Here is a 25,663-nt window from a genome sequence, read left to right as displayed (position 1 = left end):
TGGATCTGGAATATTTGGAGAATAGAGAGAAAAATGAACCAAAATATGCAATTGGTAGTCAGGGGGAGAGGCAGGTTGAATATATTTTGAAGACCCTGTGAACAGCGGCACTGTGACTTCTGGGTGACTGGGGAGCAATTCTAAAAAAATCAGTTTTGCAAATGATACATCTAGCACGGACTAAATAAACTGGCATGACCCTGTGAGTAAATAGGCACCTTTGAACGTGCAGTCTGCTATTTTTTCTTACCAGCTCAGAAAGAAAGGGATGCACCTTGTCCGCAGCCTGCACTGTTTTCAGTATTTACTTTTATTTGTTTCAACTCCTGGCCTCCTGTGGAGAGGTGGGCTTGTATCTGATCTACCAGGATGTGCCTGCTTGTTCAAGAAATTTCCTAGGAATGCATTTGTAGTTTCGTGAAGGCTGTCCATTTAAAAGAGAAGCACTCCCTTGCAGAGTTTGTAACCATAGATTCTCAAATGAATGAGCCTATTTTGGCATTTCTAGGGTTAAAGACCCTCTCAGAATCTATAGGTCCTGGAGAAGGCAATTTCTAGACTCAGCTGCTTAGACCCATTTTATTTTTCCCCAGCAAACAGGAAATGGAGCCCTGAAGGCTTTTTTTTTTTTTTTTTGAAACTGGAAAGTGTGTGGGAAGGGGGCATACCTAAGATGCCCACTTACAACCCTGAGCCTGACCCAGACTTGGGGGTCTCTGTGTGTTTTTTCTTCCCTCTCTTTTTTTCTATTATTTTGGCAGACTTTTTGGAATGTCTGGGAGCTAAGGGCTTTGCTTCATGGAGCAGAATTCTGAAGCAAGAAAAAGAGAAAGTTATAGACTAAACCACAGAAATGTAAACACGTCTGCAGCTAAAATAACTCCACTCTCATTGAAAACACTCCTCCTTCACAATCAGACTTCTGTGTGCTATGGTCAATAAAACTGCATGTTAATAGCGACCAATTAATAGATTGTGTTGCCCGGCCTTAAAGGTTGAGGGAGTTTTAATTATTATTTTTCAAATTAAAGGAGTGCTTATTCCCTCCCTTCCCTTGGGGTGGGGGGACTTAGCTTTCTTTCTGGCTGTTTGCTGAAATTCTTGGCTGTTAAAGTTTGGAGAGGGAGGGACATGAGTAGTTTTCACTTGGTCGGAAGGGCAGAGTGTGCAAGAGGACGCTCTGGGATGGGTTCCTGGCGATCCGCGCAGGGACTGTCGTGACGGTGCCAGGGCGACAGGAGTCCAGAGGAGCGGCACTCAGGTAAGCGCGATTTTGATGCCAGAATTCCTTTTCAAACGAAAACATCTGGAGGGGCTTAGCAAGGTGCCCCCAGGGTCAGTGAGAGGAACCGTGAGGCTCCGCCTTTTGGAAGCTGTTTCCTGGGGACAGTATCGGCACAGGGCTGCTGTCACCGCGTCCCTCAGGCTGGGGTGTCTCCTCTGCATCCTGACATCCTCGCGACCGCTCCCCGCTCCTCCTGCGCCCCCGCCGTCCTGTCCCAGCTGGGCACGCGCAAGTGGTGACTCCAGGATCACTAAAGCCCCGGCACCTAGGCGGCTGTCTCTTCTTCAATAGTCCGCGAGCGACGTCGTCTTAATTCTGAGTAGCTTCCAAGGCAGTCGGTGGTCACTTTAAACTTCTGCGACAACCCGTTTTAACTTTTGTTATTTTTGATGTCTGTACCGGCCGAGGCCGGGGAGAAATTACTTCTCACTGGAAGCGACGCCGAGCGCCCGGGAGCCAGCCCCGCCGCGCTTCCCCATCTCGCGGTCCCGACCCTCCCCGCCCTCCGCTGCGCTGCGGTGGCGCTCCTCTCCCCGCCCGGCAGTGCGTCCCGGGCTCCTCTCCCGCCGGGGCCTGGCCTCGCTGGATGCTCACGTCGTCCCAGGCTCCGCTCCTCCTCCTTTTCCTCCGCGGAGCCGCCAACTCGGTGCGCAACCCAAGCGGTGTCCAGATCCCCCCGCGCCGCCCGCGCCCCCCGCGACCCCGGCCCGAGGGCGCGCGCGCACGGACGCGAGCGCTCCGGCGCACCCACGCGCACCTGGACTGGAGCGCGCGCCCCCACGCGCCCTTGGACACGCGCCCCCGCCCCGCCCCCGGCGCGTACTCCGGGATCCAGAGGAGCGCGTCGGGGCGGCCGCCCTGCGCGGCGATTGGCGGCTGAGGGAGCCTCCCCGAGCCGGCGCCCACACCATGGGCTGAGCCCGTCGGCGCCCGGGAGTCAGTGCGGCCGGCTCGGCGCGCACGGCCAGGCTCGCGCGCGGGCACAGGCGCGCGCGGACACGCGCGGACGGACACGTGCCGGGCACGCCCTCCCCCGACGGCGGCGCTCGCCTCCCGGTAAGTCCCGCGCTCCGGGCGCTCTGCCGGGTCCCCGTGCTGGCGGCGGCGGGGACGGTGGCGGCGGGCGTCCGGCTCTTCCGACGGCTCCGGGACAGGTGGGGCGTGCGACCCGGGGAGGGACTTTGGAAAACGCGCGTGGTAGGGGACGCCTGGAGAGGAGCAGGCGCACCAAAATCGGCTGGGGTCAGGAGAGCAAACCGCGGGGGCCTCAGCTGGGGCGCTGAGCAAGAGGTTATTTGTTCTTGTCTGGAGTGGAAATCAGGGTTGAATGGAAGCCCACGCTTGGCTGAAAGTGGAGACCAGATGCGGGCTTGGTTGTCACTGCCCGGTGCGTCCTTCAGCGCGTGGACTCGCCCTCCGACGGCGCCGGGGCGCGCGCTCCGACCCGCTGCGTCTCCGTCCTCGCCGCCCTCTGTCTGGCTGGTCTGTCTTTTCACCTCTGACACCTCAGCCTGCAGCAGTCATGCCTCTGCGCCTCCAGGGTTGCGCCTTAATTGGAAAAGTCGGCGTGTTTAAAATGTAGACTGTCATTTCTTTAACCAGCTAGTCTCTTTGGCTTCTATCCGAAGTCCATCTGCCATATATTGCTGTTCTATATTGTATAGATGCTTTTCCAAAGGTGCTGCGTGGAGTTACGCTTGATATTTTTAAGGATCAGACTTAGATACTATTATTATTAGCAGACTAAGCTGCCCAGTAAAGTGGGTAAACAATTTCAATGCAAATACGGATTTAATGCAAGTTGTCGTTGATACAACAACGTCGTTTATTCTTCCAAAGAACATGTTCATATGTGCCACATTTCACACTCGGCATGTTTCTGGAGCTTCTGTAGTTCAAAAACTTTCAATGTGAGTTAAAAAAACACACACCACAAAACTTTTTATTCTTCCCAGGGTGACATAACATAGGGCATAGAGGTTTATTTACCACTGGGACTATTTCTGAGTATTTCCAATTCTCTCCGAGTAAGTTAGAGCCCCGTGCTGGCCTCAGCTCCCTGTCACCTTATCACCCGCAGGACTGTCACATTCCTGGGTTTAACCCCTGCTCTGCTGGCATCAGCTTGTGCGGCTCCTTCATCAGTGGCAGGACCAGGCAGTAGCAGTTACACAAAACTCCACCAGATAAGTTAATTCACTGTGTGTCAAGTGATGGATGAACTGATCGTACCATTGAAATCACAGTTCTGTCGGAAACAGAACAAGCTATGCAAACTTGTGTTTAATAAGCAAAGCTTTATAATCCTAAAGAAAGGTGTTATGAGTGCTGCACACATCACAAGTGCTGCTTGCCGTTGGGTCATCCTAGTTTCAATTTAGTCAGTGACTTCTGGAAATTACAAGAAACTCATCAATGGGTATTAATATCTTTTGAGTTTTTTGTTTAAGAAAATACAATTCCAGTTGCACTTAACATTTCGATTTTTTCTCTTTCTAACACTTTGTAATTATTTAGTTTTATTTTTAAAATTCATGTAGACTTGCGGCACATAATTTCACATGTACCTGTTCTTTCCTGACGACTTCTTGGCAAATTAATTTGATGTGCCTGTCATCTTTAGCTAAATGTTTGAACATGAGTTGAATGGGTTGTGTGGTAGGGCTGCTTGTACACGTGTATATATATATTCCCCCCACCCCACTCCTAATGTTTGTTTTGATATTAAAGAAAAATTTTGTCGAATTTCTTATTCTCATAAAATCAGATATTTTATTTGCGGAAAGGGCTAAGGTCCCAGGGGAATGCTGGATGTATAAGAAGTAAAGCATCTGTGAAAGGTGTCGGTATTGACTTTTAACACACAGTATCCTAAAACGTTACCTGCGTGCCTATATGGAATATGTTATATCTCATAAGTGGGTGATAGAACATGTTCAACATTTTCCCCTAAAGTTAATATTAGCTGTTTTCTTCTTGTGAGCTGTCCTTAAATAACAAAAGAATAATCGAGGAGTGGGTGGGATTTATTTCTTCGCGAGACAGAGGAGCTAATGTTTCTAAAATCTTTTCCTGTTTCCCAGGGGAAGCGATAGCAGGTCGGCGTGAGTCCTAGGATGTGGGCGGCGGGCAGACACTGTCATGTTGAATGAATATCGGTGCTGTTTCATAGATCTCCATTCAGGCCGTGTCAGCCTAGGGCCACCTACACGTTGCTGATGAGACTTAGGGAGCCTGCGAAGCTAGATGCCTTCAAGGGAGCGTCCGTGAGAAGTGAGCTGCTGTTAGCAGAACCCTGGCTTCTTGGGGCTGCGAGTCAGTTCTGGGTCTAAGTTGGGAGTTGATCTGTCTGAAGGCAGGTCCCTTTGTCACCTCCTGGCTTCACTATCCTCTGCTTCCCAGGCAGACGGTTCAGTGAGGAGGAGAATGCCAGAGGGGTGTGATTTTCTTTCCCCAGCATGTGAAGCTACTTGGGCATTCCCAGGGAGTGTTTCTTCAACATACAGCTTTTGTCTGTGGTCTGCACCTTGAACTTGGAAGTTCTTAAACCCTTTGCAGTAGCATTTGTTGGAGAAACAAGCCGGCACAACGGAGGTATTTAAACATTTTGAACCCAATTTCAGGTCATTTTGATCCCTGATGGTGGCAGGGTGAGTTGGAGTTGTGGGGGGACTTTGAAAGTCACTGCAGTAATTGGTGCTGACACAGCAGGTCTGTGTTGTTGATGGTCACGGCGACGTTCTTGCTGGTCCTTCTTTGCCCCTCAGTGGGCTTGTTAGCAGTGAGCCGATTAGTTGCACGTTACGCATTGTCAGCACACGCCTTCTCACGTTAGTCATTCCAAGCAGTCCTTCTGCAGATGAGCAGGCATTTCCCACGGCTAGACGAAGCATCTGAACCAGCTTTTCAAAATAGCGGGGGTGTGGGGGGTGTGTGTATTTCTCCCCTTTTCACAATAAAATGTTACCTTTTATTTTGAATATTTTAGTATTTACAAAAGAGAGGATTCGATGCTTCATGTTTGTAACTTTGCAAGTCTAGGGAAGGTGGTGAAGGCGGGTGATCTAAAATTACTTTGCTAAATTTAAGTGTAAGTGAAATGTAGACAACAGCAAGAAATTAAAGGGTGTGCTCCAAAGGGAGCTCTGGTCTCAGTCTTCGATTTAAACTAACTTTTAAGTCCTTCTATTTTTACAGTGGCATGCCATCATCCGGAGGACCCTGGCTGTGTCTGAGAAACAGTAATTTGACAGTGAAAGCAAGGGGTGCGGTTACCTTGACGGGGTGCGCGCTCAGAAGTGTGTGCAGAGGGACTTTGGTCATGTGACTGTTTCCTATTTGAAAATGGCTGGGTGTGAAGACCGAAATAACCTTAAAGCGTGTATAAATGGGCCTTCTGAATGAACTTGTCGCTTTTAAATTACAATTCGGGAGAACGAGACGTGAGATCTGATCTAGGACAGACCGTTAGCGTGTGTAAAGGCTTTGAAAACCTAGATCTGTAGCTGCCTCCCTTTAAAACATAGCCTAACGTTTTGAATTGTTTCAGTGGAAATGAGATTTGCACACAGCTGGTGTCTCATATGGGATTCCTTTTAGGAGTAATATTATTCCAATAATGATCCCCCTGGAAAACACGCTCAAGGGGGAGAACATCCCTCCAATGACTAGGAAAGAAAACAGGCACATCTCTGGTGATTTTCAAAAAAAAGCAGGAAACCCTTATTTTCATCTGAGTAAGGGTTAGCTCAGCGAAGGTTCCCAAATCTTCATTTAAAGGCGGAGAAGTGTGCGTGCACCTCAGTGTTTGAGCAGGGGGCAGTAGCATTGTTGCCTTACTCTATTAAGTCAGAGATTTTCAAGCTTTTTCAGCTCATGGCATGTAAACTAATTTACTGAAATTCCATGGCACACCAAAAAATGTATTATTATTTTTAGCCAAAAATAGGTATAATTTGGAATGATTCACACCGGATGGCTATCATTGTGTTGGCCGTTGTCATTTTTTAACTTGACAGTCTGAGGGAAAAGAGGTCAGTGGCCCTGGCTGAACAGTCAGTGCTGCGTGTTTTAAACACTGTGCCAGGCACCCTGGTGGAAAATCGCTGCCTTAGGTCCCTCTCTGTTCTTGGTGGGAAGATTCATTCTCTCTGCGATGGAGCGGACATGTGGGTTACGGATTCTTGGGGCTTTTGGAGGAGTGGACGTGTGGGTTGTGGATTCTTGGGGTTCAGTAACAAAGTTGCGAAGTAAAAGACCGAATTGGCTTGGGCACGTTTTCCTGCGCCCTGGGCAGAGGGGTGTGCGAGGCCAGCTTGAGGACGTATTTGTGGGGTTGCAGTCATTGCTGTGTCTTGGAAATGGATTAGTGGGTGGTGTTCCCCTTCTATCTGAGCAACCGCAGACATGGCTGTGGACTCGGCTGCCGTAGGAGAAAGCCGAGATCCCTGTCGACTCCCCATTGCTTTAGTCTAACACGTTGACTGGGTTGGCGAGGGGAAAAGTGAGGTTCCTTCCTCTCTGTGCCCCTGAGGCTCGGACGCTGCTGGAAGTGGGAGTGAATGGAGGTCTCAGGCCGCTGAACGTTCTAACAAAATCATGTCTGTCGAATGGATTCTCATTAAAATCGGGAGGGATTGAAAGGAGCCGCTCTGAGGGGCCTGGTGGGACAGGGAGGGAGGCCCCCCGCACCACGAGGGCAGGAGGGAAGGCCTCGGACCCCAGCAGAGAGTGAGGTGCGTTCCACGATTCTTCCCTGGCGAACGGAGATCTAAGCAGAGTATAAACAATAACCAAAGAAGAAAAACGAAATGCTTGGAAATGCAAACCTTACTCACACTCACAATCTCAACCTTTTAAGTTTAAATGTATTAGAAAGCTGAGGTTTCTTCTAGTAGGAAACAAGGTAAAATCATGTAGAAAAGAAACCAGCGGCTGGCCTAGGAACGTTCTAACAAAATCTTGTATGTCGAATGGATTCTCATTAAAATCACAGCCAGCCTCCCAAAGCCAGGGCTCATCCTCACAGATCTGGGCTCTCTCTGCACCACACTTGAACTTGTCTTATGCGGGGCTGGCTCTGTCGGCCGTGCGAGGTACAGCGGCAAGAGGACAGAGTAAGCGACAGGAGAGGGAGAGTTGGCTTCTTCAGTATCAAAAAGTTCTCAGTGTATTTGACCCTGGCCGTAAAATTACTTCCCTGCGGCGTTTTGGAATAGAAACAATGACAGCAAAGATCAGACCCGGGAGTGGCGCAGGCTTCTCTGGAGGAGGGATTTCGGCCCCCAGATCACCAGCACTCGCCCCGTCTCTGACGCCCCAGGACAGGCCCGTGGAGGCGGAGAGATCGCTGCTGGCTGCCTGAGGTATCTCCCTGGGCAGCTCACAGCAGAAGGTGCACCCGCCCTGAAGTGGCTTACAGTCCTACGTCATGAGGGAATTTGACTTGTTTTTGCAGGTTTCTAAGACTTATAGGTGATTAACCAGAATGCCCCACAAGAACAGTTTCTCCTGAGTACTCTACGCCCAAACTGCAAAAGCAGAGGTAGGTCAAGTTCAACCATGAGTCCATCGAACCCACAGTAAACTTAAGTACCAGGAGACAGAGAAGGCGTTTCATGTGTATACATATTAAGATCGTATTTACAACGACGTTGAGCACCAGTATAATTTTTTCTTTGCAAAAATTAAGCATTCGGTCATGTTAAATTTTCTTTATTAATTTTAAGCAACCTGGAAAGACATTTCTCAATCAAAATGTATTGATCACCTACTAAATGAGAGCACTGTCCTAAAAGAGATGGGACCAGGGTTAGTGAGGGACTCTTAAGACACTGGACAGATCTAGAGGTTAGGAAAACAACTGCAAATTAAAGGGAAAAGCCAGAATATTCCACTGTGGTTCTTGCCTATCTGCTTGCCTGAGTTACAAGTTGTGTTGACGACATGTAAACAACACTACACCCCTTTTCACTCCAGAGAGCTAATAGCTTCCACTCTTTATGCAGCGTCCTTAGGATGAGTATCCGCAGGTGGCGATTAGTGGAGGACAAGTGGCTGCCCAGGAATGTAGGGAATCCCCAACTGGCAGAGGTTGGTCTGTGGTCAGATTTAACGCAGGTTGCGAGGTTCAGGACTCCAGCGGAGCAGAGCTTCTGGGTCACAGAAAGGCAAGTAGGAGGAAGATACTGGAAAGTGCAGACTGTATGGGGAATGGCAAGGTGCCCTTTTAGTCCATGTCATTGCTTTATTGTTTGTGCAGGACGCCACGCAGGGGGCACCGCAGGGGACTCGGGTCCTGCGTTCAGGGAGCTGAAAAATATAAGCAGGAAGTGAGTGCATGTGCCGTGGAATCTAGAAAGGAGATGAGTGAACCTGTCCCGGAATATAGAAAGGGGGTGAGTGAATATGCTGTTAAATCTAGAAAGGGAGTGAATGCAAAATGCTATGAAATCTAGAAAGAGGGTGAATGCATATGCCATGAAATCTAGAAAGGGAGTGAGTGCATATTCTAACAAAAGTGGCACCTGCTGGGACCAGGCCAGTGTGCCAGTGAGCCAGGACCCTACACTGTAGGGTGATGGAGGCATTGGCCCCCAGGGCCTTCTACTCAAGTGCTCTGTGTGCTGCGTTGGAGGCCTTGACAGGCACCCACCCATGCAGCACATGGGGCTTTCCGTAGGGCCGCTGTTGGGCAAGCTTGCTATACAATCACACGGGTCCTTCTCTCTTAGGGACCCACGGGAGCACGTTGCTTTTAGTCTTAGCATCAGGAGCAATTGTCTGAGCATTTGGGTGAGGTCATCACTCGGAGGCCTGTGTGTGCCCAGCTCCCCCGTGGCCTCCACATTCTTAGCTCCAGTGTGTTCTTGTTTCTCTCTACCCTCATCTCTATTATTTATTTCTGAATTTAAAAAAACAAAAAACTTGTTAATTGCATATACCCCTGTAAACTGCCTTATATCCTTCCTTTGGAACAAGGTAGAATATAAATAGAGTAGTCCATCTCATAAGAATCATAGAATGGAAAAGTGATCTAAATCTAATGCATGAAGATCAGAAAATGCCTCCCAAAGGGCAGGGAGGCCCTGGTGTAGGTCCTGTCCAACCCTCCCCGGGTTTTGGAGGGACCAGTCTAGACACAGATTTCAATAACCCAAGCGTGGAGGTAAAAGGTCTGGAATAAAGTAATCTTGCAAAGGGGACGGGAGAGTGCGATGTGTGCATGCTGGTCACTGACATTGACTTCACCAGGTGGTGCGGGCACAGGTGATCCTCACCACAGCCCTTTGAAGGAGGTGCCCGCATTGCCCCCACTTTCCAGAATAGCAGAGTGAGACTCGGGACTCCAGGTAGTGAGAGCCAGGGTGGAACTGAAACTCGGGCAGACACACTCTGAAATCCGCGCGTGGGCTCTGCTGGCTGGAGTCTTCTTGGTCAGAGTAGAAAGTCCACTTACAGATGTCCCAGATGACAAGAAGGGAGCTGAGCAAAGGAAATATAAGGAGTCTCATGTCTAGTTTTAAATTTTCTAGTAGCCACATGAAAAAAGAAAAACAAGTGAAGTTAATTTTAATAATCTACTTTGTGTAACACGTGTCTAAAACACTTCAAATGTAATTAATACAAAATATTGGTGAGATATTTTACATTATTTTTTTCTATAGCGACTCTTTGAAATCCAGTGTGTACTTTACATGTACAGCACATTTCAAATGCGCGGTGGCCACATGTGTCTGGTAGATACTGTATTGGACGGTCACGTGTAGACTGTTCCGCAGAAGGGCTCAGATTTAATAGAATTAGTAACCATAACATTGGTAGATAGCTCGTCCCAGGAGTAGGGCTTTGTGTCTCCATTGGCCATGTCGCCCAAAATATCACCATGGAACCAGATATGATGGCACTAGAAAGCTGAAGGTTGCAAAAGTTCAGTTCTGAATCTGCAGTTTTCAGATTGGAGGGAATATGTATATATAACTTCCTGTTGACTCGCTTCATGCTTTTTTAAAGGGCAGAATGAAATATCTGCGTTTACACTGAAACTTTGTATGCCTGGTAGCAATAATGCTGTTTTCATCTCAGCCCCGCTCTGACACCTTCATGCATAAACATCTTATTTGTGCGTTCCCCACTTACAGATACTCCTGGCATCATAACACATTTTCTGTTTTTTTTTTGTTTGTTTTTTTAAATATATCTTTATTGATTTCAGAGAGAGGAAAGAAGAGGGAGAGAGAGAGATAGAAACATCAATGATGAGAGAGTCATTGATCGGCTGCAGCCTGCTACCCGGGCATGTGCCCTGACTGGGAATCGAACCCTGATCGCCTGGATCCTAGGTCGACGCTTAACCACTGAGCCACGCCTGGCCGGGCCACATTTTCTGTTTTGCCTGTGGACAGTTAGTTTCTTGAGAATGATATATTTTATCATTTTGAAGAACAGCCTTCTTTTTTTTTTAAAAAAAATATATATATTATTGATTTCAGAGAGAGGAAGGGAGGAGAGAAAGATAGAAACATCAGTGATGAGAGGGAGTCATAGATCAGCTGCCTTCTGCATGCCCCCCACTGGGGACCTAGCCCGAAACTCCAGTATGTGCCCTGACCAGGAATTGAACCTCGACCTCCTGGTTCATGGGTCGATGCTCAACCACTGAGCCACGCTGGCGGGGTCAAGAACAGCCTTCTTCAGGGGCTAGCAGCCCAGAGAAAGAGTGACTATCTGATGGATTGCCACAGAATTAGCTTCTAAGAGCTCACACTCAGATTTGGTAATGAGACTACATCTAACCCGGCCTTTCCCTCTGTGGAACACTGAGCTGCACTGCAAACTCTTACAAAGCCAGTCTCGTAGCTCACATGCCACTTGTGATTATCAGTGCTGTGTGTAACGTGTCATTGAGTAACTTAACCCCTTTACCGTGTGCATGTTGCAGAGTGGATTTAATTTCATTTTTCTGCAAAGTTAAAAAAACACCCCACTGTAGGTTCTTACTCTCAGTTCCATGAATAAGAAATTTGTTTTCAGTTCAGGGCCTGGTCTGCAGCAAACTCCTCGCCGGGCTTTCTTGTAGATGGCTTGTTTTCATGATCACTAGTGCATAATAAGGGAATTCCACTCACTTTCTTTGTTCTGGTTTATTTTTCCCCGTGGACAGTGCTTACTGTAAAAAAACTAAACAAAACAAAACTGTTAAGTAAAATACGTGTGGCTTTTCTCAACTCTAATTGCCCTATCAAATTTAACAGCTAATTCGGCGTAGTTATTGGTAACCAAATATCGACGGACAAAAAAAATACCATGACTTATTTAAAAAAAAAACAAAAACCAACCTCAAAACTAACGAGCGTGGCTGTGTGGTCTCGTCTATACCATTATACGTCTCTGGTTGTGGGCTGTCCAGGGACAAACAGAAAAGCAAGAATTTTTTTTTTTTAAGTTTATTGTTGAAAGTACTACAGGTACCCCCCTCCCCCCCATTGATCCCCAGCCCCCCAGGCCTTCCCCACACTATTGTCTGTGGCCCTGGGTTGTGCATATACGCGGATCAGTTCTCTGCTCAATCTCTCCCCGCCCACGGAGCCTCATCAGTCTGTTTATCTCGTGCAGGGCAGGCTCTGCTGCTGTCAAGTTGAACTTTGCAGTCCTGTTTCGCCCTCCACGGAGTGACAGCCACCAGGTGAAATCCTTCAGAGGTACCTGAGCGCCTGTTGTTTCTGTTGTTAATCCTCACTGGAGGGTATTTTTCCCCCCCCATTGATTTTTAGAGAGAGTGGAAGAGATGGAGGGAGGGGAGAGAGAGAGAAACGTCGATATGAGAGAGACACACTGATAAGTGGCCTCCTGCCTATGTCCTCACTGGGGCCGGGGATCAGAGCCTGCAACCCAGGTAGGTGCCCTTGACCTGGAACCGAACCCTCGACCCTTTGGTGCGTGGGCTGACGCTCTAACCACTGAGCCACACCGGCCAGGGCCCTGAGCTCCTGTTCAGAGGCCCGCTGCACGTCCGCCCGATGCTCTGTGCTGCGTTCCACCTCCTCGGCTCCCACAGGAGAACAAATTTAATTTAAAGTCTAAATTCTATTTGAGAAGTCTGAAGCACATTAAGACTTCTTAAATAATTCACTTGGGGTTACGTTCAGTGAACATGTGTAAATATGAGAACGTGAGAGGCAAGTGGTCTGAACACAGAATGAATCGAGAGCACGCTGATGTGAGCCACATGTGCTCGGGCTCCGGGAGGAAAAGCCGAGTCATCGCTGGCAGCCGGAGCCGGGGCCGGCCGCGCGGCCCAAGGGAAGGTTGACGTCCAGTTGCTTCTGCGCTGGTCCTTAGGATTTGCCACGTGGTCAAGGAGGACCTTGGAGAGAAACTGCTAAATGCAGGACTGTCAGCTCGTGGGTGCTGCTCCCAGCTGTGGCACAGCGAAGATGACAGGAACCCAAGGGGGCTGCCTCCCCCAGCCCCACATGGATCCCCCACCAGCTTCTCAGTTTGGGTGTTTGTGGGAGCTGCTACGTTTAGTCCAGCTCGGGTTAATAATGACAACTGTAGAGCCTTGTCCCATGAGGCCAAACAACTTCCATGCTATAGGGATGTGTGGGTGGATTCAGCCACATGACAAGTAACACCCAGTCGAGTCACCTCCTTAAGCATTGCTCAGTGTTTCCCTCTCCTCCTGGTCTCTAAACCCCCCCCCCCATCCTGTCCCCTCTCCCTCCTGCCTGGTCTTCCTTCCTTACCTGCAGGGGTTGGAAATGTCACCGTGGGGCAGTTCTACCTGCAGTGCGCAGGCAGGGGCTAAAAGAAACAAGCCCGCGGATCTAATGAAACCAGGCTGCCGATCTGCAGCGATTTTGGAAAGGCCTGCCCTCACTTTCTCTCCTGTGTCTGGTTTTCATGGAAATTTGTGTCTGGGAATGAGGGGGAAGCAGTGTGGATTTGCTGGAGGCAGGTGCCTGCGTTCTTTGGCCCTGGCCACGAGGAGTCAGGTCCAGGGACCTCCGCGGAGGGGAGGGAGACAGAGGCCTTAGGAGATTCGATGAGCGCCATGCAATCTTTATAAAACAGTGGGGATTTCCGCAGACTTCCTGATTTTTGAAAATTATTCATACGTCTGCCCTAGCCTGGGATTTTGAGGACAGAAAACACACTCCACTTACTGTCCCTGCTCTGCGAATTCACCCTTTGAAGTTGTCACAAAGTTATGTCTATAGTCTCTGATGCTGGTGTACGTAACGTCTGAGATTATGAGTAAAATGATTCCATTTCTTTACCGTGCAAGGGCATGGCCAGGACAGGTCAGGAGAAGGTCCAGCGGCGTCATGGTGGCGGTGTTGGGAGCATGGGCTCCCCCCCTATAAAGAGTGGGAATAAATTTGGGCTCAACCCAGGTTAAAGGAGTGGAGATGAGGCTCAGAAGGAGTTGTGTTTGCACTGGCAAAGGAGGCAAGGTTAAACACTATATTTTAGTCTTTGCCCCAAGCAAGTGAAAACGAGAGTTGCATATCATTTATTTGAGAAAGTTAAATGCAGGCCTCCTTTTTGGAATAAGCAAGATTTGAAATAGACTCATGCAAGGCAAGGATGGTTCGCAGCTTGGATACTTACTGTGGAATGAAAAGATGTCCTGAGAACGCTTTCCTTCGTAGACATTTGCAAACCAGCTGTTTGCGAAGAAGTGCCGTCATCTGCTTCATCTGCGTCGGAGTATCAGTCTTTATTTCTTTCCTTTTTTTATTTTTCGGTTTTTGGTTTTGTTTTTTTGTGCTTGACACCTATTGGCTTTTATTTTATTTATTTTTTAAAATCCTCACCGGAGGATATTTTTTCCATTGCTTTTCAAAGAGAGTGGGGGGGGGGGGGCGGGGAAAGAGAGAAACAGCGATGTGAGAGAGACGCATCGATCGGTTGCCTTCTGCACGTGCCCTGATAGGGACCAGGGATGGAGCTTGCAACTGAGGTATGTGCCCTTGGCCGCAATCGAACCGGTGACCCTTCAGTCCAAGGGCTGACACTCTAACCACTGAGCCAAACTGGCTAGGGCAGCTCCTATTGGCTTTTATAACAAGTATCGTGTATGTGAATTGTAAAGAGTTGTCAGTGTATTGTAACTCTTTCAATTCCCGGCTTATATAAATAATTGTGGGACTATCCTAAAGAGATTGGGATAAACTCAGTCTTCTGAGTACAGATCTATCACTGAGACATTGGTGCCAAACACAACAAGAAGTAATGATATTTTCTGATGCAGTCATTAAATTAGTGCTTTTTAAACCCCTTTTCATGACCAACCCTCTAAAGAGTCTTTTCAGACAGCTCTTTCCTGATTATGTCTCTTCCCCATGAAAATTTAATACCACAGGTATAGTGCATATCTCTTTAGGTATTTTTACATTACACACAGGTACGCATACCTACATTTAGGTAAATCTGCACATAAAAAGTGACTTTCATCTTGCAAGAAGTAGGGTTAGCCTCCTTGGGAATGCACAGCTTCCATACTCAATGCCAGTACTCACCTTTGAAAAGGTTCAGTTTCAGCCCAGCCGGTGTGGCTCAGCGGTTGAGCCCAACCCATGCACCAAGAGGTCACAGGTTCGATTCCCGGTCAGGGCACATGTCCAGATTGCAGGAGGCAGCCAATCAGTGTTGATGTTTCTCTCTCCGTCTCCCTCTTCCTTCCTCTCTTTCTAAAAATCAATAAAAATATATTTTAAAAGAAAAAAAAAAGAAACTGTTCTGTTTCAGAGAAGAGGTGACAGATGCTAGGACAGGATCTCAGAAGGGATGGAAGGACATCCAAGTGAACTCAGGATGTCATGCCCGGGCATTGTGTTCTGACCATTGTGTAGAGTGTGGCCTGGAAACCGATAGCGACAAAGCAACAGGCAGTTGAGTGCCCCAGTGTGTCCCTCAGAGGGCTCCATACACGCGCAGAGTGACTGGCCACAGGCTTTCCCCTGGAGAGACGGTGACAGGGAGCTTCTGGGAATTAGTGTGTAGTGGATGTGATGGCCTGTGCAAACACACGTTGCCATGAGAGGGACAGTGTCCCCTGCACCCCCGGTAGGCAAGGGAGCAGCCCGGGGCTCCCGCAGGCAGCGTTTCCCCTCGTCTGGGATGTCTACGTGCAGGTCCTGTGGCTGATTTAACGCAGCTGGGTCACATCGATGCCAATGTTTCCCCTCCAGTAAAAATGGAAATATATTAAAAAATAAACAACCCAAAAGGACACGTTGAGTTTCAACCAAAAATCAATCAGGAGAGAAAAACACTTGGGCCCGTGTCAAGAGAAACAAAACTGCGCCAGCAGAGTTTTATGAAAATGATCGTTGAATAGTATTTCCATGAAAAGGCAACTGACTCAGATGAGGGTGAGTGCTCTGGGAGGCAGCCTGAGCGGCCGCCCACGCCCGCCGACGGGCTCAGGCAGTTACTCGACGGGACGGGCGGGACTGGAAGCTGGGAGGAGCGCGCCAGGTTCGTGGGGAGGCAGAGACGTGGGCTGTGAAACCGGAGCGGTTTGGTAAGAATCTGACATGTGTTGGAGCCTCTCCTCATCACCAGCGGTTCTACCAACTGCCCTGGTTCTCCCAGTGAGTAACGGGGTGGCAGAGTTCCTTATCTTCTAGGAAAGTCAGTGATAATGGTGTTGCTGTGAGCGGGAAAGGCAGAGAGGCAGTGTCCTTTTCAATGCTTACCTGGGGCTCCTGGTGCAGGAGGTGCTACGAGAGGGTGGGGGTCAAACGAACAATTTGCCTCCCACCTCTCTGAGTTCTTCTGGATGGGCTGATATTCAAATTAACATGAGGGATATTTAGCAGGAGAGAATGTTCTACATTTATTAGGGATGTGCCTGTGGGGGTGCTGTAAGGATATGAGACTTGAAGATGCATTGGACAGTTGCGGTTTATGTGACATTTTGGACAAAGGAGGAGACAGGAGTCTGGGATTTCAAAGGGAAAGCAGATAATTTGCAGGTGGGTAGGAAAGAACAAACACGGAGTAAACAAATTCTTGCCAGCCACCCAGAAGCAGTGGGACCCAAAGGGGAGTCTGACAAACAGCTCTGCTGGATTCCTCCCTGTCGGCCACGGAGTTTATATTATGATGCGAAGGTGACGGCCCCTTCCTTTAAGCAGACTTTTCTGTCTGAATTCTTTTAGGCAGCTAAAGAGGGAGGGTTGACGTTTCTTTCTGAGTCTTTTGTTTCTTAATAGCCAGCTTAAAAATCAGTATCCCAAAAGGCATATTTTGGGGCAGGAAAACTTTGGTCCCCTTTAGATCTTCTGGTGGTAGATTTATTTCTGGAACATTGCAAGGGAATTTGCTTCTATATGAGGTAGGAGATTCATGTGGTCATCTTGCCCTGAACATCTCTGGGTCCAGGACCCTGTCTGTGCCCTATATTTGGGAAGGTAAAAGGCACATTTTCTTTTTTTTAAAATTTAATTTTAATTTTTCATTTTTATTGAATTTATTGGGGTGACATTGGCTATTAAAATTATATAGGTTTCAGGTGTACAATTCTATAATACATCATCTGTATATTGTATTGTGTGTTCACTACCCCAAATCAAGTCTCCTTCCATCACCATTTATTCCCCCTTTACCATTCCACATATGGTACTTGTCTTTCTCTGACTGGCTTATTTCACTCAGCATAATACTCTCCAGGTCCATCCAGGCGGTTGCAAAAGGTAAGAAGATTTCCTTCTTTATTTTTTACAGCTGAGCAGTGTTCCACTGTGTAAATGTCCCACAGCTTTTTTATCGACTCATCTACTGGTGGCACTTGGGCTGCTTCTGAGACTTGGCTACTGTAAATAATGCTGCAGTGAACATAGGGGAGCATATATTCTTTCGAATTAGTGTTTCAGGTCTTTTCGGATATATTCCCAGAAGTGGAATTGCTGGGTCAGAAGGCAGTTCCATTTTTAATTTTTTGAGGAACTTCATACTGCTTTCCACAATGGCTCTACCAATCTGCATTCCCATATCCTCACCAACACTTGTTTGCTGATTTATTGATGGCAGCCATTCTGGCAGGTGTGAGGTGGTATCTCATTGTGGTTTTAATTTGTATCTCTCTGATGATTAGTAACTTTGAGCACCTTTTCATATGTCTACTGGCCACCTGTATGTCTTCTTTGGAGAAGTGTCTATTCAGGTCTTTTGCTCATTTTTTAATTGGATTGTTTGGGGTGTTTTTTGGTGTTGAGCGTCTAAGGTCTTTATAAATTTTGGATATTAACCCTGTATCAGATATGTCATTGGCGAATATGTTCTCCCATTCAGTGAGTTGTCTTTTCATTTTGCTGATAGTTTCCTTTGCTGTGCAAAACCTTTTTAGTTTGATGTAGTCCCATTTGTTTATTTTTTCTTTCGTTTCCCTTGCCCAAGAAGACATATCAGAAAAAATACTGCTGTGAGAGATGTCTGAGATTTTACTGCCTATTTTTCTCCTAGGATTTTAATGGCTTTGAGTCTAACATTTAAGTTTTTAATTCATTTTGAGGTTATTCTTGTGTATGGTGTAAGAAGGTGTCTAGTTTCATTTTTTGCACATATCTGTCCAATTTTCCCAACATCATTTTTTTATAGACTATCTTTACACCATTGTCTGTTCTTGCTTTCTTTGTCAAATATTAATTGACCATATAGGCATGGGTTTATTTCTGGGCTCTCTGTTCTGTTCCATCAATCATAGGTCTGTTTTTATGCCAGTACCATGCTGTTTTGATCACTGTGGCCTTGTAGTATAGTTTGATGTCAGGTAGTGGGATTCCTCCAACTTTGTTCTTCTTTCTCAAGATCACTGTGGCTATTCAGGGTCTTTTGTGGTTCCATATAAATTTTTGGAATATTTGTTCTAGTTTTGTGAAATATACCATTGGTACCTTGATAGGAATTGTGTTGGCTCTATAGATTGCTTTGGGTGGTATGGACATTTTAATGATGTCAATTCTTCCTATCCGTGAACATGGTATATGCTCCCACTTATTTGTATCTTCCTCAGTTTCTTTCTTCAGTTGTGAATGGGATTGTTTTCTCAGTTTCCCTTTCTGATAGTTCATTATTGGTGTATAAAAGTGCAACTGACCTCTGGATATTTATTTTGTATCCTGCTACTTTACTGAATTCATTTATCAGTTCTAGTAGTTTTTGGTGGAATCTTTAGGGCTCTCTATATACAGTATCATGTCACCTGCAAATAATGACAGTTTTATTTCTTCCTTTCTAATTTGACTGAAAAGGCACATTTTCATTGCTGCTTTTAGTTGTTTGCCTTTTAAGAAGTTAAGAGGTGCTTAACTCCAAGCAAGTAACATTTAGTTATGAAAGCCCCCTTTCTTCCTGAACCTTTTCCCTTCTTCTTTTCAAATCGCCTCTTTTTAATTTCTTACAGATAGACATTAGTTAGAATCAGTGGCGACTCACAGTTAGAACTTTGAAAATAAAGCGGGAGAACTGACCAAGTGCTGTAATGGTCATGTGGAGCACAGATTTGGAAGTTCATGATTGCTTGCCCTTAAAAATCACTACAAATACCTCTTTGAACCATGACTGCTCTCACAGTGGATGCCATAGTAGTAAAATCATGTTACTTTCCTCTTTTCTTGGTGAAAGGGTCAGATTAGATGACAAACACAATGTCTGCCTAAACACTTATTTACATTAAATTTATATTATAAGCTATATACTTGATATTCTGCAGCTAGAGTTGACACCTATTTTGTTCCTTTTCTGGGGAATTGCCTTTGAACTTAATAATTGGGACTGCTGACTACAAAGCAGTCTAGGAATTTAGGAAACATTGATGATCTTGACCAACCAGGGTCAATGATGGATGACATGAAGTCCATGTCTGTACCCAGAAGTATACATCAAATACTATTTTGTTTCCTGGGCCATTTCAGAGTTGTCTCACTGCTTGGCTCATTTTTATTTAATATGATTTTTGTGTGGCATTTCCCCCCTCCAATTTTTTAATGCACGTAAGCTATTGCACGTATTATACAGGGTGGGGTGAAACTAGGTTTCCGTTGTTTGTATGGAAAATAATACAATAATTAATAAATAATAATACAAGAATTAACTATGTGTTTTGTGTCCCCACAAATTAAATCTACTTTTGCCCACCCTGTATATATAATTTATTATACAGATTACAGTATTTACAATAATTCTGTAAATATTGTGATAACTTCACCACCAGAACATAGAATTTAGGATAAGTTGTCTCTTAAATGACTTAGACATTCAAAGAGATCCAGGTGGAACCCCTGTCCTACCAAACTTCAGTCTACGGCTAATCAGTCAGGTAGACAAAGACCACGTTATATGCTGATCTCCTTCTACAGACTGCAGCACGTGTGGTCAGCATACGGGAAGGCTCCAGTGTGCTAAGAAGCCATAGCTAAACAGAAGCCTTCCCCAGACAGAAGAGGCGCAGGAAAAGTGAGTTTATCTTCGCAAAGTTGAAATCCTCTTTAAAAAAGCATTTTAAAAAGCAAACATGTCTTTCCATCTTGTTGTAATAAATAGAGGCTTCTTTTGAAGGGACTTTTCTCTCAGTAAGAATGTTGTCAGGTCGGTTTGCAGACAGCATGCCACCCTGATAAACGGAGCCACATTTTCCCCTGGAGTCAGAAAGCCAGTCATTGTCCCTGCTTTGCCGTCACTCCTCTCTTTCTGGCTTGGTCTCCATTCAGGCTGGCATCATCTCCAAAGGGGACTCAGGGGTGCCACCTGGAGAGGGGAGAGACTGTGGCTGGAAAGACCCTTCTAAGGAGGAAGACCAACTCCACTAACATTTGTGGAGAGAGTGGGATGGAAAGGGACATGGGTGAGCAGCAGAAGGGACACGCTGGTCCCTTGGGTCCCTGACTTTCCGCAGCCCTGGCACTGGGCAGTTTCTTTGGACACTTAGCTGTGAGTCCCCCACTGCAGAGGGTGGGGAGTTTGTTACCCTGCGGTCCCTGATTGCCTCATTTTATGCAAATGAGCAATCCAGATACACAGTTTGATTGGTCCAAATAGCACTGTCCCGATTGACCAGAATTGCGTGTTCTGATTGGTCATTATGGAGCCGCCCTGACAGGTCAGTAAAGATGCAAACGGGGGTGTCCTTGTAGAGCTCCAGTTAGCTGGGGCAGGTCTCAGCCCCCGCCTGAATGCCCTTCCAGAAACTTATTTAGAGGAACCAGCCCCGGTGGGGCAGGAACGCCGTGTAGGGGGCTTGCAGCTCAGTGTGTGGGTTTTCCCTGAAACGCAGCATAGGTGAGAGGCTCCCTTCGAACAAGGCTGCTGGGCCCTGATGATAAATTCAGGCGCAGCTGACTGTAAGGAGTCCTTTTTGGCAGGTGTGTATTTCTTCTCGGGGCCAACACGGTCATGGCTGAGTCGAGTCTCCTTTTGGCCTTTTGAGCGTTGTGATTGGGACTATTTCAGGAGAGGGCTGAGTGGAGTGGGCTGTTTTGTTCTTCAGAGCACCTGAGTGTCCGTGTATGGTCTGGAGGCCTCTGCCACAGGAAACCTTTTACCTCTTAAATAAAAAGACCAGGATCTGCCTGGCCCTGGCGCGTGTCAGGGTTAGGAGGAGGAGGAATTGCGCCCTCCCTCTGTCCCCGGCAGACTTGGGCCTCCACGCACTGTAGAAAGGTCCATGGAGGGCTTGCGGGCTCCCCGGGATGTCCAGAAAGATGTTTTTGTTTCCCCTCTCCAGGTTTTAGTCCTGAGACTACCAATTAAACCGTCCCATAAATCCTTCATTATAGGTAGTAAAGCCTAATTTTAGATTTCCTGCCTGCCCCAGTGTCCCGATTGCTACTGGCTGGCGGGAGGCCGGACCTGGGAGGCAGACGGTTCATGCTATGCCATGCATGAGAGCCTTTTTCTCACATATTTGGGGTTTGGTCTTAATTCCCTGACTGCTTTTATCTTAGGTTTCCAAAACTTCTGAGGATAACTTTGATGCGAAAAATAGGGGAAGGGGGCACTGGGAAAGGAGTGGGCATCAGGATGGGTAAGGTGGGGAACAAAGCTGATGGCACCTCTGCCGTCTTTGCTGAGGATACAAGGAGCTGCACCCTCCTGGCGTTTCATACTCCATGATCCGTAACTCAGCCCCTTCCTCCGGTTGGAAGCTTCATAGGAAAACACATCCACGTTCTGAATGTCTGTTGGAACCAGCTCTTCCGTCACCTCCCCTCTTCAGTGCCCAGCACCTTCCACCAGTGACGCCGAATGGCTCAGGGACTGGGCAGTGTGCCGATGACTTCCTCGCTGTCTTCCTCACAGTCGCCAATCCAGCGCCGCTTTCCTGATGTTACTACAGTAACCACAGCCCCTTCTCGTCCTTCCCACTTTTGTGGAGGTGAAGTCAGAAGGTCGGCGGGCGTAACAAAGCTGGGAGGATATCCTGGGTTTGAGGCAGCCCCACTTCGTTACCTACAAAGGCAAGATGAAACCCATGGGAAAGTTGTTCTTTGGCCCTGGAGACTTGGCAGGAGACTGTGCCCTGGAAACCTACTGGTGGGTGTTTGGGTGTGTCTGTGTGTACAGATTTATTGGTTGGGGCATGGGTGGGGTGTGAGCTGAGACCTATACAAACAGTGTTAAAATGTTTAAAACTTACAAGTGACGTGTCTAAGCATTTTTGGACTTCAGAAGGTAGTATCTATAATACTTGGCTCATTGTGGAAATATTAGAACATACAGATAAATATTTAAATTAAATCTTTCCACAGTCAGACATGGCTGTTGACAGTGATGCATTTAATTCCAAAGTAGTGGTAATTCTTTTATATATACTTTTTCCCCAAAATTGAGTATATTACTTATTCATTTTAATAATCTGTTTTTTAACTTAACAGCTCATTGCAAGTAACTGTGTATGTCAATAAATATGCTTAATGAACTATATTTTTTCTGCCACATTATTTTAAGACTATCTAGGATTCCGTTGGCCCTATCATGATAGATTGAGTCAGTCTCTGTTGAGTACTTAGCCTGTTTCCAGTTTTCTTTGTTATAAACCAAGAGTTCTCCATCTTGGCTGCATAATATGGATTCCCAGGCCCCAATGAAAACAGTCTCTCTTAGGGGGTGAGGCCAAGGAATCAGCACTCTCACATGCTTTTAGGGTTGAAGATCACTGTTGCAAACTACTCTGCAGAGTTCACAGAAGATTAGGATACATTCTTGGAAGTGGAATTGTGGGATCAAGGGCATGTGTCTTTAATCTTTTGAAATATACTGCCAAATTACCATTCAGAGTAGTTCTTTAAAAAATGTTTTTTTATTATTATTTTTTAGAGAGAGGAAGGGAGAGGGGTAGAGAGATAGAAACATCGATGAAAGAGAAACATTGATGAGAGAGAAACATCGATTGGCTGCCTCCTGCATGCCCCCTCCTGGGGATCGAGCTCACAATCCCGGCATGTGCCCTGACCAGGAATCAATCTGGTGACCACTTGGTTCACGGGTCACTACTCAGCCATGGAGCCACACTGGCTGGGCCAGACTACTATTGTTTTTTTTTTATCTAATGGTGAAAGTTGAAAAAATTTGCATGTATGTATAACACCTAAAAAGTACACCAAGCTGTTTGGCTTTTGCTTAGTCATTTTATATGGTAACTTGACCAAAATAAACAACTGAGCATTTTACTAAATAATGAAGGGGAGTTTATTTGGTGCCTCTTCCTCCCCAAGGGTGGTGCTTTGGTCAGACCAAGGGGTAGATGCCACAGCCCTGACGAGCATGGGACAGTCCTGTAGGACCAAGCTTTATGCCTTGTCTGGACTCTTGGTCTGTCCTCAGACATTGCTGCACATCTGTCCATTCTTTATTCACTTTCAAGCTCCCCTACATATTTCATTACTCTCCTAATGTAATCGTTATTTTTCTCAAAATAATACACAGACATAGTTTTAAAAGTCAAGTAGTATTTCTAGGCTCCTAATGAAAAATACCTTCCCTGAGGGTCGCCCTGTCCTCTTAGCTGTCCTCCTGTCCTTTACTCCCACATCTGTGAGTCCTGGGCTCATGCTGCTCCATCATGAGTCTTCAGTTTTCTATTGTGGAAAAAGAGAATCTAGCTCAAGCCTCCTCCCTCCATCTCCTGTTTCTCCATCCTGCCAAAGCAGTTAAACAACAGAGTGGGTGAAATTAGAGTTCACTTATAACATTGTAACTATGGCAGTGTCAGGCAGGGGTGAGCCATATGGTGTGCTGTGAGCTCCTTGTGTCTTTTCCCAGACTTAGTATCTGGGACTTAAGTGTTGCCTTAGTGTTTCTCTGTACTTCTCAGTAAGACTCCCTGAACTCCTCAGCAGGACGGCATCTCCTCTCAGGGGGGCAGAGTGTCCTCAGTCATCTCTCAGGTTTTTGGAGGGAGGGAGGGATGGAGGAGGAAGACCCTTGGGAGTCTTGTGCTCTCAGGCTGCAGCTGAACTGGCTGCTTGCAGGCACGCTGCTGTCCTGGTGTCTTCGCCCGCTGGCACCCTGGGGACCTCTTGTGCGGGACTCCCTGTCTTGGCGTCATCCCATCAGCCTCATCTTGGTCTCAGGTTGGTGGTTTGCTTGGGCATTCAGCTCTCAATAAAAATCATTTCCCTCACTATTTGGAACACAATGCTTCATTGACTTCTCACTCTTTGTTAAGAAGCTCAGTGCATTCTGGTTCCCCTTTTCTGGGTTTTTCTCTTTCTTTATTCCTGCTGTCCTGAAATTTCACAGTACTGGTGAATGTCTTCCATTTACTGTGGCGGGTGCTCACTGGGCCCTTCTGCCTGGAATGCACGCTCTTCGGGTGTGGGAAGGTTTCCTGTATTCTTGCTTTGATAATTTTCCCTCCCGTTTTTCAAATGTGCTCTGTTCTTGGAACTCTTATTAATTAGAAGTTGAATCTCTGACTTTTTGTAGCATCTTTTTTTTCTTTTTAATGGATGCAGTGCCTGTTCTTATCTCCAGGACCTTAATGATAGTTTTTAAAAAATTAAAAACATGCTTGCTTCCTGACATCTCTTTTGGCTTTAAATTTTCGTTGTTGTTGTTTGGTCACTGCGTCGCAGGTTGGAAGTCTTCCTCATGTCTGTGGTCCTTGCGTGTTTGTTCAGATTCAGAACAAGTCACTGGCAGGATCAGCTTTGGGTCCGCGTTCTGCCTCCCATTGTGTAACTTTCCATAATTTCTTCCCCTCCATGGCTCTATTTCTCTCCACATTTAAAGGCTCTTAGAATTTAAGAGTCCACGATTCTTATATGTAAACTATAATGAGTTTTTTGCCTCTTTCCTTCTTGGTAGTTTGTTTTGTTATCTAATAAATAATTTTAAATAAACATCTGCTGCCTTCTAAGCAGGGCGATTACCCAGACAGTGCCCACTCAACCCTCCAAACGCGGGGCCCTAGCCATCCAGGTGGAATCCTTTCCCTTTAGGCCACTGGGGTGGGCAAGGAACTCGGTGGATGGCATTCTGCAGAATTGCATCAGTGGCTGAGGTTGGGGAATGAGATAGGGATGGTCTACGGGAGCCACAGCATATTCCCCTCCCAATAATCCCCTTCCAAATGGAAAAAGCTTCCCTCCAGGTTTTTATGTTTCCAGCTTTCAGCTGCGTCTTGCCCACAGGTGCCTCATGCTTGGCTCGAGCAAATACCTGCAGGGAAAGGGAACAAGATGTCTTTTTTTTCTTAAATTATTTTAGCTGAGGAGCCCTTTGTTCGAATAAAATTGTACATAAAAGCCCAATAAGTAAATCCACCCCCAAAGAGTGGAGCTCTTGTGGTGGAAGACAGTCCCTTCTTGCCCTTCCCCACCTGCCCCCCCATCTCCAGGCCTCCACTTCCCCTGGAGGCCGGTGTGAAGGCTGCCGGCTGCTCTGTTCTGCTCATTCGCCTCTGAGGAAAGATGCTGCAATGGTCCAATATTGCAGAGCCAGTGAATGGCGAAGCTGGCACCCGAGCTCTAACCTTAGTGACACGGGCTCAATTATGTTTGAAGTAAGTGGCACTAACCAGAGGGTCTGCCGCCACGACCCCATTGTGTACCCCTTGGCTCTCAACTGTACAGTCGTCCCTACTTAGACACAGAAAGGTTATTGCAGAGTCGTGTGCCATCACATTGTATTTTATGCTTGATAATTGTGCTTTAAAAATATCACCTTGAGTCCTTTTATAACAGTTTTTGGAGTTTTAGAAATGAGAACTTTTTTTCCTTAAAGAGAGACATACTTGTGAAGTTTCCTTATGATTTTTTTCCATTTTTTTAGTCACTCATTATTGATCTATGTATCTAATTTTTTTTGCTATTTCATACAGGTTTGTTGTTTGATTTAAAAAAATTGTGGTACATTCCTGCTCTG

At 46.7% G+C, this 25,663-nt stretch overlaps 1 protein-coding gene across 9 annotated transcripts in view; it reads left to right on the top strand.

Moving 5' to 3' along the window:
* The first annotated feature begins 580 nt into the window (after positions 1-580).
* ERG (ETS transcription factor ERG) overlaps positions 581-25,663 on the top strand; it is a 207,221-nt gene continuing 182,138 nt past the window's right edge. The window contains exons 1-2 of one of the 9 annotated variants that reach the window (XM_087818419.1): positions 581-1,261; positions 11,900-11,985. The gene's annotated coding sequence lies outside the window, so the exon portion shown is untranslated. Of the gene's footprint in view, positions 1,262-2,251; positions 2,342-11,865; positions 11,986-15,791; positions 15,819-25,663 lie in introns of those variants that run through there. The other 8 variants (XM_087818420.1, XM_016220793.2, XM_016220761.2 and 5 more) reach the window with 8 other exon arrangements.

Source organism: Miniopterus natalensis, chromosome 6, assembly GCF_054644295.1.
Source record: "Miniopterus natalensis isolate mMinNat1 chromosome 6, mMinNat1.hap1, whole genome shotgun sequence".
Lineage (NCBI taxonomy): Eukaryota > Metazoa > Chordata > Mammalia > Chiroptera > Miniopteridae > Miniopterus > Miniopterus natalensis.
This window is presented reverse-complemented; position numbering and strand designations above follow the sequence as displayed.